Source organism: Anolis carolinensis, chromosome 4 (assembly GCF_035594765.1).
Source record: "Anolis carolinensis isolate JA03-04 chromosome 4, rAnoCar3.1.pri, whole genome shotgun sequence".
NCBI classification, from domain to species: domain Eukaryota; kingdom Metazoa; phylum Chordata; class Lepidosauria; order Squamata; family Dactyloidae; genus Anolis; species Anolis carolinensis.
In genome coordinates, this window is record NC_085844.1 from 116,972,426 (window position 1) to 116,984,380 (window position 11,955).

Here is an 11,955-nt window from a genome sequence, read left to right on the forward strand (position 1 = left end):
ATGAAGTGAAATAGCAAATCCTAACAGTAAACTGGCTGGGATTTCTAGGAATTGTAGGCCAAAACACCTGGGGACCCACAGGTTGAGAACCATTGGTCTACAAGACCTGAACATGGCTGTTGATGATACCCTGTTTCCCCTAAAATAAGACAGCCCCAGAAAATAAGACCTAGTAGAGGTTTTGCTGAATTGCTAAATATAAGGCCTCCCCCAAAAGTAAGACCTAGCAAAGGTTTTGTTTGGAAGCATGCCCAATGAACAGAACACCAGAGCATGCAGGATCGGTAAATGTACGTACCATAGAGTGTTGTACATGGAAATAATGGTAGTAACAAGAAATTCTTGATAGGATTCACAGTTTGACTGGTTATGCTGGTTTGTGATGACAACTACTGTACAGTATATAATAAATGTTCATTTTTTTGTTCAACAATAAATGTGAATTCTTCTTCATGGAAAAATAAGACATCCCCTGAAAATAAGACCTAGTGCATCTTTGGGAGCAAAAATTAATATAAGACACTGTCTTATTTTCAGGGAAACACGGTAGGAGATTTGGAGGTCTTTCATTCATGGGACCACCATACGTTGGAGTCAGCCTGATGGCAGCTAACAACAACAATGACCAAAGTCAGAATGCCTGGTGCTTTTTTTTTTAGATAGTAGCCATCATGGTTAAGCACTGATCTTGTAGTCATCAATCACCTGATAATCACCTGATAATAGTCATCCCAGGTGACAGTCGCATTGATGAAAAACAACAGGAAAAACTCAACCGCTATCAGGACCTCAAGACTGAACTTCAAAGACTCTGGCAGAAACCAGTGCACGTGGTCCCGGTGGTGATGGGCACACTGGGTGCCGTGCCAAAAGATCTCAGCCGGCATTTGGAAACTATAGACATTGACAAAATTATTATCTGCTAACTGCAAAAGGCCACCCTGCTGGGATCTGCACGCATCATCCGAAAATACATGAGACAGTCCTAGACACTTGGGAAGTGTTCGACTTGTGGTTTTGTGAAACGAAATCCAGCATATCTATCTTGTTTGCTGTGTCATACAACGTCGTTGTGTCAATAATAATAATAATCATTATTATTATTTTATTCTTGTACCCCGCTTCTATCTCCCCACAGGGACTCAGGGCGGCTTACAAATGCAAAACAAGTATACATACATAGAACATCAAATACCGAAAACGCATGAATGAAAGATTAAAACCTATGATTAAAATCAAACCATTAATAAGACAAAGTTAAAACGCAGCAATAAAATGGGCTGATCAAAGTGCACTAAGTGGGACTTGTAAACATGGAGGAAGTTAAAAGTGCTATAAGAACATGGGGGAGAACCCAAAAGTGAGTTGAACCCTGAGGCTATGTAGAGAAATTACCCATGCGGATGCAACCGATCAAGGATAACCATTTGTACAAGAATTTAACATTCCAGCCTGTGTGAACAGCCAAGTTTTCAGGCTTTTCCTAAACCCTTCCAAGGAAACAGCTAGCCGAATTCCCTTGGGAGTGCGTTCCAGTGCCGAGGGGCCACCACAGAGAAGAAGCACCTTGACTTATTACAGCAGGGCAAGGGAAATATTTTTCTATCAAGGGCCATGGATATGTGGGCCCATTTTACAGCAGAATTTGGATAGGGTCCATGATCAAAGTGGGCGGAGTTGTTGGGAAGTCAATGTAGTCTCTCTTTCCAACCTCTCCACTTCGTTTATTCTCTACAAGCCAGTCCCTGAGTCCCAGGCCTGTAGCGAGGGGGTGGTTTTAGGGGTTCAAACCCCCCCCCCCCCCGAAATTTTTCAGGTTATAAAAAAACCCTGGTTTACTCATGAATTTTAACTGGTTAACCAAATCCCCATGCTAAGTCTATGAGACACAAAACATTAAGAGTCCCTCCAGGCACTATCTCAAGCAGATATTGACAGGTGTGTAGCGGGGAGGGGTGTGTGTTAGGGGTTAACCCCCCCCCCCCGAAATTTTCAAAACCCCTCCCGAAATTTTTTTCTGGCTACAGCCCTGCTGATATTTATTTGTTCCAACATTAGACAAAACAGAGGAATGAACAGCTACTGGCAAACCGTGTCTTCAATTGGGTATCACCATAGAAATATAGTCAAACATATTTATTTCAGTGGGGAGGGAGAGGAGGAAGCAGCAACAGAAGATTCAATCATCTCAGAAATAAAATACAGATAAAGAAAGGGTTGCGGTCAGTCCATTTGCCCCACTAAAGAAGGAAAGCTTTTTAAAAAGCCTGAATAGCACCAAGAATTTTCACACAACTTTATCTTGTCAGCCTGTAGTGCCACAATGTTTCCTCTCCCTCCCCTTCAATTCTTTTAATGACTTATCCAGAGAATCCCTGCACTGCTGACCCAGGGGCATTGTTTTTGGAAACTCAACTAATCTCTCAAAATTGTTCATATTGCTCTGTTCAGCTAAAAATCCTAAATATTATCTTCCATAGATCAGGCAAGAATGTTGTTCATCTCTGGGCTGTGAGTTGGCTCAGTTCAAGCCCTGCTTCGGAAAAATACCTTCCACATACTATTTTCAGTTCTAAATTAAAGGGGAGGGGAGGGTGAGTGAATTTGAGGCAAATGGAAATAAAATTTTACTTTATACTTCACACAGTAAATCATCTTTCATAGAAAGCACACTTTACATGAAAGTATACACCTAGTACATTCCTCCGAAATGAGCCCATTCTTTGTGAAAATGGGGGGGGGGGTTCCCCCATTCAGAGTTCTTATTTGGACAACGTGACTTAATTTTTATTTGAAGATTTTTTATAAGAAAAAACTGTTGGATGCTACTTTTGTTTTTTCACCGTCCTGCACTAATTCATTTTGAAGTTCCAAATATGATAAGGATCCTAGGAAAAATGAATAACGCTGGATTTCAGCTCTCATTAAGTTACAATCATAATGTAAAATACAATTAATTACACATAAGCAGCTGTTTCTAACTAGTTACTACCAAACTCTACAAATTATATGTCTCATTTTTGGGAAGAAGAAAATTGCAGAGAATAGGTAAACATTGGATTATGTGGTGGTTTGAGCCACCAAAGCAATTCTTGTAAAAAAAGCAAGATTAAAAGGCAGTGAAAGGGAAGAAAAGTGACTCACTTTGTCGGCTAGAGAAAAATAAGCCTGATCTCATTATATAACAGTTCAACTATATGCTATTAAATAAGATATACATATTTTAATAAATAAATTAATTATATTTCAATGTTTTCAACTATAGCTATGTGACCACAGATTCCAAATTCTATTCTAACTTAGGGAAGAGGTGGCCTCTTGCAGAAGATGGTATACAGATTTGGATGTGAATAAAAACTAAATGTTTTGGGCCTGATTTCATGGGATGAGAATTCAGTGACTGTGTGTCACACATATATAGTAGAGTCTCGCTTATCCAACCTTCGCTTTATCCAACGTTCTGTATTATCCAATGCAGTCTGCCTTTTAGTAGTCAATGTTTTTGTAGTCAATGTTTTCAATACATTGCGATTCTTTGGTGCTAAATTCGTAAACGCAGTAATGACTACATAACATTGCCATGTATTGAACTGCTTTTTCTGTCGATTTGTTATAAAACATTATGTTTTGGTGCTTAATTTTTAAATTAATTAGACATTTAATAATCCCCTGTTATCCAACATTTTTGCTTATCCAACGTTCTGCTGGCTCGTTTATGTTGGATAAGTGAACTCTACTGTATATATATGCATAGACTTGCATGAAGGTTTTGGACATTGTTGGGACCCTGCAAATAGTGAACATATTTGAAATATTATGTGCTATATTTAAGACTAGATAAATCTGTTTGTGTTTTCTTTCTTTTTCTCAGTTTTATAATCTGATTCACCACAAACTGGATTTATGTTTGTACAGAAAAGCCTCAGAATGTATGAAAATTCATATACATTTGCATATGCAGTTCTCTTAATGCATGCATTTTAAAATAGCTTTACTTGGCATACAAATTATTAAGCAATCTTAATCTATTAGACATCTATTATTGTGTCATTTGCTCTGGCTTTCCTTCTATATGCCTGCTGGTTCTTTTTATACACACATTTTGTTTTACACATTTTTCAAAGATTGGAGAACACCACTGCAAAAGCCAGAGGTGTGAATTTCTAAGGATAACTGAGGACTGGTTCACTTATTGTTTTAAAAGTGTGAAATTAGGCTGGTTCAGATTAAAAGGAAAATTACACATATTTTTCTCCCTTTCCTAACCACCTCCCCCTCTTTTTTCAAAAAATGCACTTCTGTGATCTTTAGGTAGTTTGTTTATTTATATCCTGCTTTTCCCCAGCACGTTGTGTCTGTAGCAGCTCGCGATAATAAACATTACTTGTCAAATTACATGCCATTCGTGGGGTGTCCAGAAGAGCAAAAAGTCATTTTACAAAGAATAAATTACACAAAATGAGAGGAATCCAGCAAGCATACATCCAATTCAATACCACAGTTAAAGTTGTCAAGATTTAGTACAGAAACACCAAGAGCAGGTAACAGAACAAATATTGATACCAAAAGTCTTGTGTGTCCTCTGATCCCCCGACCCCCAACCTATCTGTGGTTCCCTGATGTGAATCGATCATGCTGTTTGGCCTCATAAGGGCTTTAACCTGAAGAATGTATGCATAGTCTAGGGCTCCTTCTCACTTTTCACAATTTAACCTTGTCTCTGTTGGAAAAGTCTCCGGTTTACATCAAACTGTTAATCCCAGCTGGAGCAGATAGCCTGAACCAATTGGAACATGGTAAATTATCACTTAGGTAAATTCCATTGATTCGATGAATCTCCTCTCCTTGGGATTACCAAATGGAGTTAACACACCTGGCAACATTTCACATTTCAGCATTTCACAGATGAAAACCAGAACATGTGTGGCCAAAGAACACAACTGGGTGCATCTACAGTAGAATGAAGGCAGTTTGACACCAACTGCCGTAATTCAATGATATGGAATCCTTCTAGTTGTAGTTTTACAAGGTCTTAACCTTTTCTGCCAAAGGGTGCTGGTTCCTCTCCAAACTACAAATACCAAGATTTCAGAGCACCGATTCATGGCAGTTAAAGTAGTATCGAACAGCATTAATTCTACATTGTAGCTGCAGCCTGTGTCTACAGGGAATGACATGATTCTTCCCTTCCTCTCCTTTCTTTGTGCTAGGTGCATATATTCATGTATAAGTCTAGTTATTTTAGTGAAAAACCATCCCCCCAAAACTGGATCAACTTATCCACAGGACAATGTAATTACTCTATCTTAATACTTATTGGAAAAGGAACTACAGTAGAGTCTCACTTATCCAACGTTCTGGATTATCCAACACATTTTTGTAGTCAATGTTTTCAATACATTGTGATATTTTGGTGCTAAATTCGTAATTACAGTAATTACTACATAGCATTACTGCGTATTGAACTACTTTTTCTGTCAAATTTGTTGTATAGCATGATGTTTTGGTGCTTGATTTGTAAAATCATAACCTAATTTGATGTTTAATACGCTTTTCCTTAATCTCTCCTTATTATCCAACATATTCGCTTATCCAATGTTCTGCCGGCCCATTTATGTTGGATAAGCGAGACTCTACTGTATTACCAATGTGTTGTTGAAGGCTTTCATGGCCAGAATCACTGGGTTGCTGTGAGTTCTCCGGGCTGTATGGGCATGTTCCAGAAGCATTTTCTCTTGATGTTTCGCCTACATCTATGGTAGGCATCCTCAGAGCTTGTGAGGTATATACAGCACAGAAAACTCACAGCAACCCAGGAACTATAGAGTTGCAAGAGCTTACTCCATCCCAGGATTTTCATTGCTGTTTTAATTATGTGTAGGCATCGAATTGTTGCTAATTGTGTACGCCGCCCTGAGTCCCTTCGGGTGAGAAGGGCGGGATATAAAAGTTGGAAATAAATAATAAATAAACAACAGAAAGAAACACCAACGCTCTTTGTCATGCCACCGCTATTGGATTTTTTGAATGCCTGGGCAGGTAAATGGTGACACTGGCTATGGCAATGGTGTTTTCCTCTCTCTACTGAATGACCATTGACTTATTCACAGGTCATATCAAAATCCATAATTTTGGTCCCAATATCTGCCCTCAATTTATACATAAGGTCAACTTGTATATGAGTATATCTGGCACTTTTGCAGAATGAACTCTGTTTGCACCAACTGAAGTAAGCTGAGGATAAAGTGGGAAAGAAGAAAATAACTAGGGCATTTTAAAAACAGCTGGAAATATTGGGTGAAAGAAGATGAATCAGTTGGAGCACTCGAAGAATATAGTTATGTAAAATGTTCTAGCACTGAAGAAGCACTGAACAGCTAGGAAATTAAAAGTGGATGTGGTAGTGAACAGCTCGGAAAGCATTGCAAAAAAAGGGGGGGGGGCTCATTGCAGAAGTGTTAATCTCAATATCCTTTTTTGATTCAAACTTTACATCATTTTTGTTTAGAGTAGAATGTAAAGAACGTTTCCAAAACTGCCAGAAAATTGTTTGTCACGGCAGAAGAGTGAAAATAACCAATACTTTCTGTTTTTACCTTTGTTTCACAAAACATTACATCTTACACAATATGTTCAAAATATGTTTTGTACGAAGCAGTTATATTTTATAAAAATTACATTTCCTGTAAAACATGACTGCTAAAAAAAAAAAGATCCAAAATGTGAAATAAAACTCAAACATTACTGGAGGATATTGCTTAAAATGTTTAGCGGATACATGCAGAAATATCACAAGCAAAAAATTACATCCCCTGTTCAGACATTAGAAAAGATATTTTTCAAAATATTTAGCATATGCTTTTATGATATTAACGTTAAACTTATTTACTATTATAACATAAAACAAATAGAATTATTTAACAATAAAATAAAGAAATAACAAGGTTAAAGTACAAAGAATGGAAGGGTACAGAGGAGAAAACATGAGAATGGATTTGAAATTCATGTTTTGGACATAACTGTGATGATTTTACCTCATGGAGGACTGTGTAGCCTTACATAACGTTTAGAAATTCTTAGTAATAGTATAAGGATTGCTACCATTCTTAATATATAAAAAGGAGTGAAAAAATTATTTGGTATTTATTTTATTAAAATAATAAATTACTAAACTTTATAAAGTTTGCAAGTTATTCCAAGTAATCCTTTTTTTACAACTGGAAACAATTCTAGAACAGAGGTGCTTTTGACGTGGACACATACACCTTTTGTTCCACTATTATGTTAATTCAAAACAAATAGAATTAAATTGCTTGCTATAGCCGAATATGGTTGGGTATGCTCAAAAAAGGCAAAAATCCCTCTTATCTACTATCTTCTGTAATATTTTATTTTTGAGCTCAAGCCCAAAAATTGGAAATTTTATTTAAAAACAATTTTATAACAGTTATAATTATTAGTGGGTGCTGTTCTTTAAATTGACTGTTTTCTCACTGTCAAAAATTAACTAACTAGTTCTATTTTAACCTTTAAAAATCAAAGTTCTGTATGCCAGTAGTCTTGTTATATACCTAAATATGTAAGTTACCCCATAACCATCAAATTATTATTATTGTATGACACAGCAAACAAGATAGATATGCTGGATTTCGTTTCGAACACTTCCCAAGTGTCTAGAACTGTGTGATGTATTTTCGGATGATGATGATGATGATGATGATGATGATGATGATGATTATTATTATTATTTATTCATTTCTATCCCGCTTTTCTCCTGTGGGTGGGATTCAAAGAGGCGTACAGCATATAAAATTCATACAAATACAATGAACAGCAATACATAATCAATTAAAACATCATATCCCGATTAAAACCCAATTAAGATATCAAATAAAACAGTTTTAAAAACCTTACAACAAGCACCATATTAAAGATATCCATAGCCACTGAAGTTATTTGTCAATTATTATTTTAAAAAATTATCAAAGGAACGTGGAAGAAGTTATAGCTGCAGCACATAAACAGTGATGTTCCTCCTTATATTACAATTCTAATGCAAGTTAGTTATGCCTTGCTCGCTAAATTAATACAAATAATCCACTTAGTGAAACAATAAATTCATTAAAAATAACAAGTTACTTCTATGATTCCCTGATATCTGCATATTTGAAATTGAAATTCATGTTCATGTTGACAAATGTGTTGCATTCATGCCAGCTGAAATGTCTTGCATGCTGAAAAGCAAAGATTCTAATCATTTATTTCATCCTATTCTTATGAAATGAATCTACGGTTTGAGGTATCTCTCTGTGTGTTTGCCCATGAGAGCACACTTTCCCTCATGCTGCAATGATTTTGAAACTGAAACGCTGCACTGCTGAGAAAGTGCCATGAAAATATAACCTACTACATTCCATGAAAATAAATAAGCAAGGCCACCCATATTTTCAATTAGTGCTCGAGCAGAATGCAGGAAATGGCTGGAGAGCCGTCAAAGGCTGCCTTAGGCTGGGTCGTGGACACGGAACAGTGACAGGAAGGTTTGTGGCGCGGAATACGGGCTCAGTGTGAAGATGGCTCTCCTCCAAGGAAAACTGCATGCTAATAGGTTAATACTTATTTCCTGAAACATACAGCCTGGGTATTACAAGCTGGAATTTACATTCTGACAAAGGCCGAGCCTCAGAGACTTTGCCTTTCTGCTGATAAAATAACACAAAAAAGTTCAAGCTGCATTATACGTTTTACGGTTTTAAGCTTCTTAAACATTCAAAGTACAAACCCGGCACATATTTTGAGCCACCTGAAACAGCAAGAGCTGGACTCTGTGAGAAGGAGGAGGATAAAGAAAGAGAGGGAGCGTGAAGAAGAGAAAGATTAATGTTATATCTTCCAGGGCTAACAGGAGCACATGCGTATTCGAAATTTTAAAAAGCAAAGGAACACAGAGTAGGTTTATTACAATGGACCTACAATGTAGTATTTCAAGTACAGTAGAGTCTCACTTATCCAACATAAATGGGCCGACAGAACGTTGGATAAGCGAATATGTTGGATAATAAGAAGAGATTAAGAAGAAGCCTATTAAATATCAAATTAGGTTATGATTTTACAAATTAAGCACCAAGACATCATGTTATACAACAAATTTGGCAGAAAAAGCAGTTCCATAGACAGTAATGTTATGTTGTAATTACTGTATTTATGAATTTAGCACCAAAATATCACGATGTATTGAAAACATTGACTACAAAAATGCGTTGGATAATCCAGAACGTTGGATAAACGAGTGTTGGATAAGTGAGACTCTACTGTATACTGATACAGTAAATGTAAGCTTTGGATTAGAAAAAAAGTGTTTGTCTTTATATCTAGCCTGAGGGATATTTTTAAATATAAAAATAATAAATGAATGATAAGACATTTTACAGAATTGTCATTTTGGTGTCATCCTCTCTGGTATGGTTCACATCACCTGCATTCCCCTAGTGCAATGATGGGCAAGCTTTTGCGCTTGGTGTGTCAAAATTCACCAAAAAACCTAGCATGACTTGGGTGGTGTGTCACTTCGAGAAAAAAAAACATAATTTCACAATATGTATAGTTTAAATAACAAAAATGTATAATTATAATATATAACTATTTAATAAATCAAAAACTATTTATTTCCACTATTTCTATGTACAACAATCTATGCTACCTCTTGCAGTTTCCACACTGATTCTCTCTATTCTAGTTTCAATGTAGTCATGAATAATGAATATAATAATAATAATAATAATAATAATAATAATATAATAGTAATAATATGATAATATACTACAATAATAGAATAATAATAGAATGAGATTATATATAATTATATATAACTAGCTGTGCCCGGCCACGCGTTGCTGTGGCGAAGTATGGTGGTATGGGAAATAAAGGTATTGGTGGTAGTTAAGGTAAAGGATAAAGGTTTTACCTTACATTAAGTTCATTATAAATGGGTTATATAGCTGTGTGGAAGGGCCTTGAGTCTACACTGCCATATAATCCAGTTAAAATCAGATAATCTGTATTTTAAAGGCAGTGTGGAAGAGGCCTAAGTGAGGCCTAACTGTGCCTGTCCCCTGGGCTGAGTTGGTTGCTAGGAGATCAAGTGGGTGGAACTTAGCCTTGTAACTGGCAGCAATTGGATAAAAACAATTATTCCTCTCTCTCTAATTAGGACTTTATTTTTGTTTTCTTTTTGTTGTATCAAACTAGAGGCGTGGATGATGGGTTGTGTTGTCAAGTTTCGAGGTTGGGGGGCCTGTAGTTTTGTTGTTTTGTCCGGTGCCCTGATTCCATCACTCTTTTATATATATAGATGTGCATAATTCCCATGGAGTAAACAACAAAACCACTGGACCAAATCACACCAAATTTGGCCACAAAAGACATAGTCTTCCAATCAATCTGCATGTGGCAGCGTGTCAGCAAAAATGGTTAGGCGTGTCAGTGCTGACACACGTGTCATAGGTTGGCCATCACTGCCCTAGTGACACTGCCGGGAAGGAAGCAAGGAAGGATATTGCTCAGAATTGAGTGAAAGGCTACTGATGTCACAAATTTGAATTTTATGAGAACATAACCATTTGAGGTGTCTTTTTGGCTGTGTGTAGCAGATGAGCAAAACAATGATCCCAAGAGACTTGCGTGTAAGTTGTGGCTTTGGAGCGATGGTACAAAATATGGTTTTGTATTACTGCATGTACTGGTTGCGGTCTTATGTACGCTACTTTGAGTCCTTTGGGAGAAAAGCAAGATAAAAGTAAATAATATTATTGGAGTGATGGTACAAAATATGGTTTTGTATTATGTAATGGTTGCGGTCTTATGTTCACTACTTTGAGTCCTTTGGGAGAAAAACAAGTTAAACGTTATTATTATTATTATTATTATTATTATTATTATTATTATTATTATTATTATTGTATGACACAGCAAACAAGATAGATATGCTGGATTTCGTATCACAAAATCATAAGTCAACATTTCTCAAGAGTCTAGGACTGTGTGATGTATTTTCGGATGATGCGCGCAGATCCCAGTAGAGTGGCCTTTTGCAGTTGTTGTTGTTGTTGTTGCATCTTTTTTGAAATACAGCATACATACCTGGCCATGTAACAGAGTGGGTGGAATTCTGTCAAAGCCCATGCAAGTGTTCAGAATTAGGAATGTGAAAAATACTCTAATTTGAGTTCTTTATGTTTCTCCAAATATCACTAGCATTCCAGTCCCACCCTTTATTTGTACCTGGTTGCCAGGGCCGGTTGTTTCTACGAGGCCGCTGACGCGGCCGCCTCGGGCGCTGGCCGCTAGGGGCGCTGTCGAGGCGTCGACAGCGACCCGTAGCGCCACCGACGCCTCCGGTGTTGGCGCGGGGCTTCAATCCCCGCGCCCACGCCAAACCGCGACAAGCAGATAGGCCATTTTGCCCTTAGTCTACAAACTAAGGGCAAAATGGCCTATCTGTGCTGTGCGCATGCGCACAGCCAGATAAGCCATTTTTGCCCTTAGTTTGTTGACTAAGGGCAAAATGGCCTAGCTGTGCTGTGCGCACGCGCACAGCACAGCTAGGCCATTCGGGCCTTACTTCCTGGTCGCGGCCGCCGATCGCCCGGGCGATCGGCGGCCGCGACCAGGAAGTAAGGCCCAAATGGGCTATCTGCGCTGTGCGCACGGGCACAGCGCAGATAGTCCATTTGGCCCTTCCTGGTCGCGGCCGCCGATCGCCCGGGCGATCGGCGGCCGCGACCAGGAAGTAAGGCCCAAATGGCCTAGCTGTGCTGTGCGCGTGCGCACAGCACAGCTAGGCCATTTTGCCCTTAGTCAACAAACTAAGGGCAAAAATGGCCTATCTGGCAGTGCGCATGCGCACAGCCAGATAAGCCATTTTTGCCCTTAGTTTGTTGACTAAGGGCAAAATGG

General features: G+C 38.0%; 1 long non-coding RNA gene across 1 annotated transcript in view; it reads left to right on the top strand.

Moving 5' to 3' along the window:
* Window positions 1–5,546, top strand: part of LOC134298219 (uncharacterized) — a 30,010-nt gene extending 24,464 nt beyond the window's left edge. Inside the window, exon 4 of the long non-coding RNA XR_010005173.1 lies at window positions 538–5,546. This is a non-coding gene — a long non-coding RNA (uncharacterized LOC134298219). The remainder of the gene's footprint in view (window positions 1–537) is intronic.
* Window positions 5,547–11,955: the final 6,409 nt, after the last annotated feature.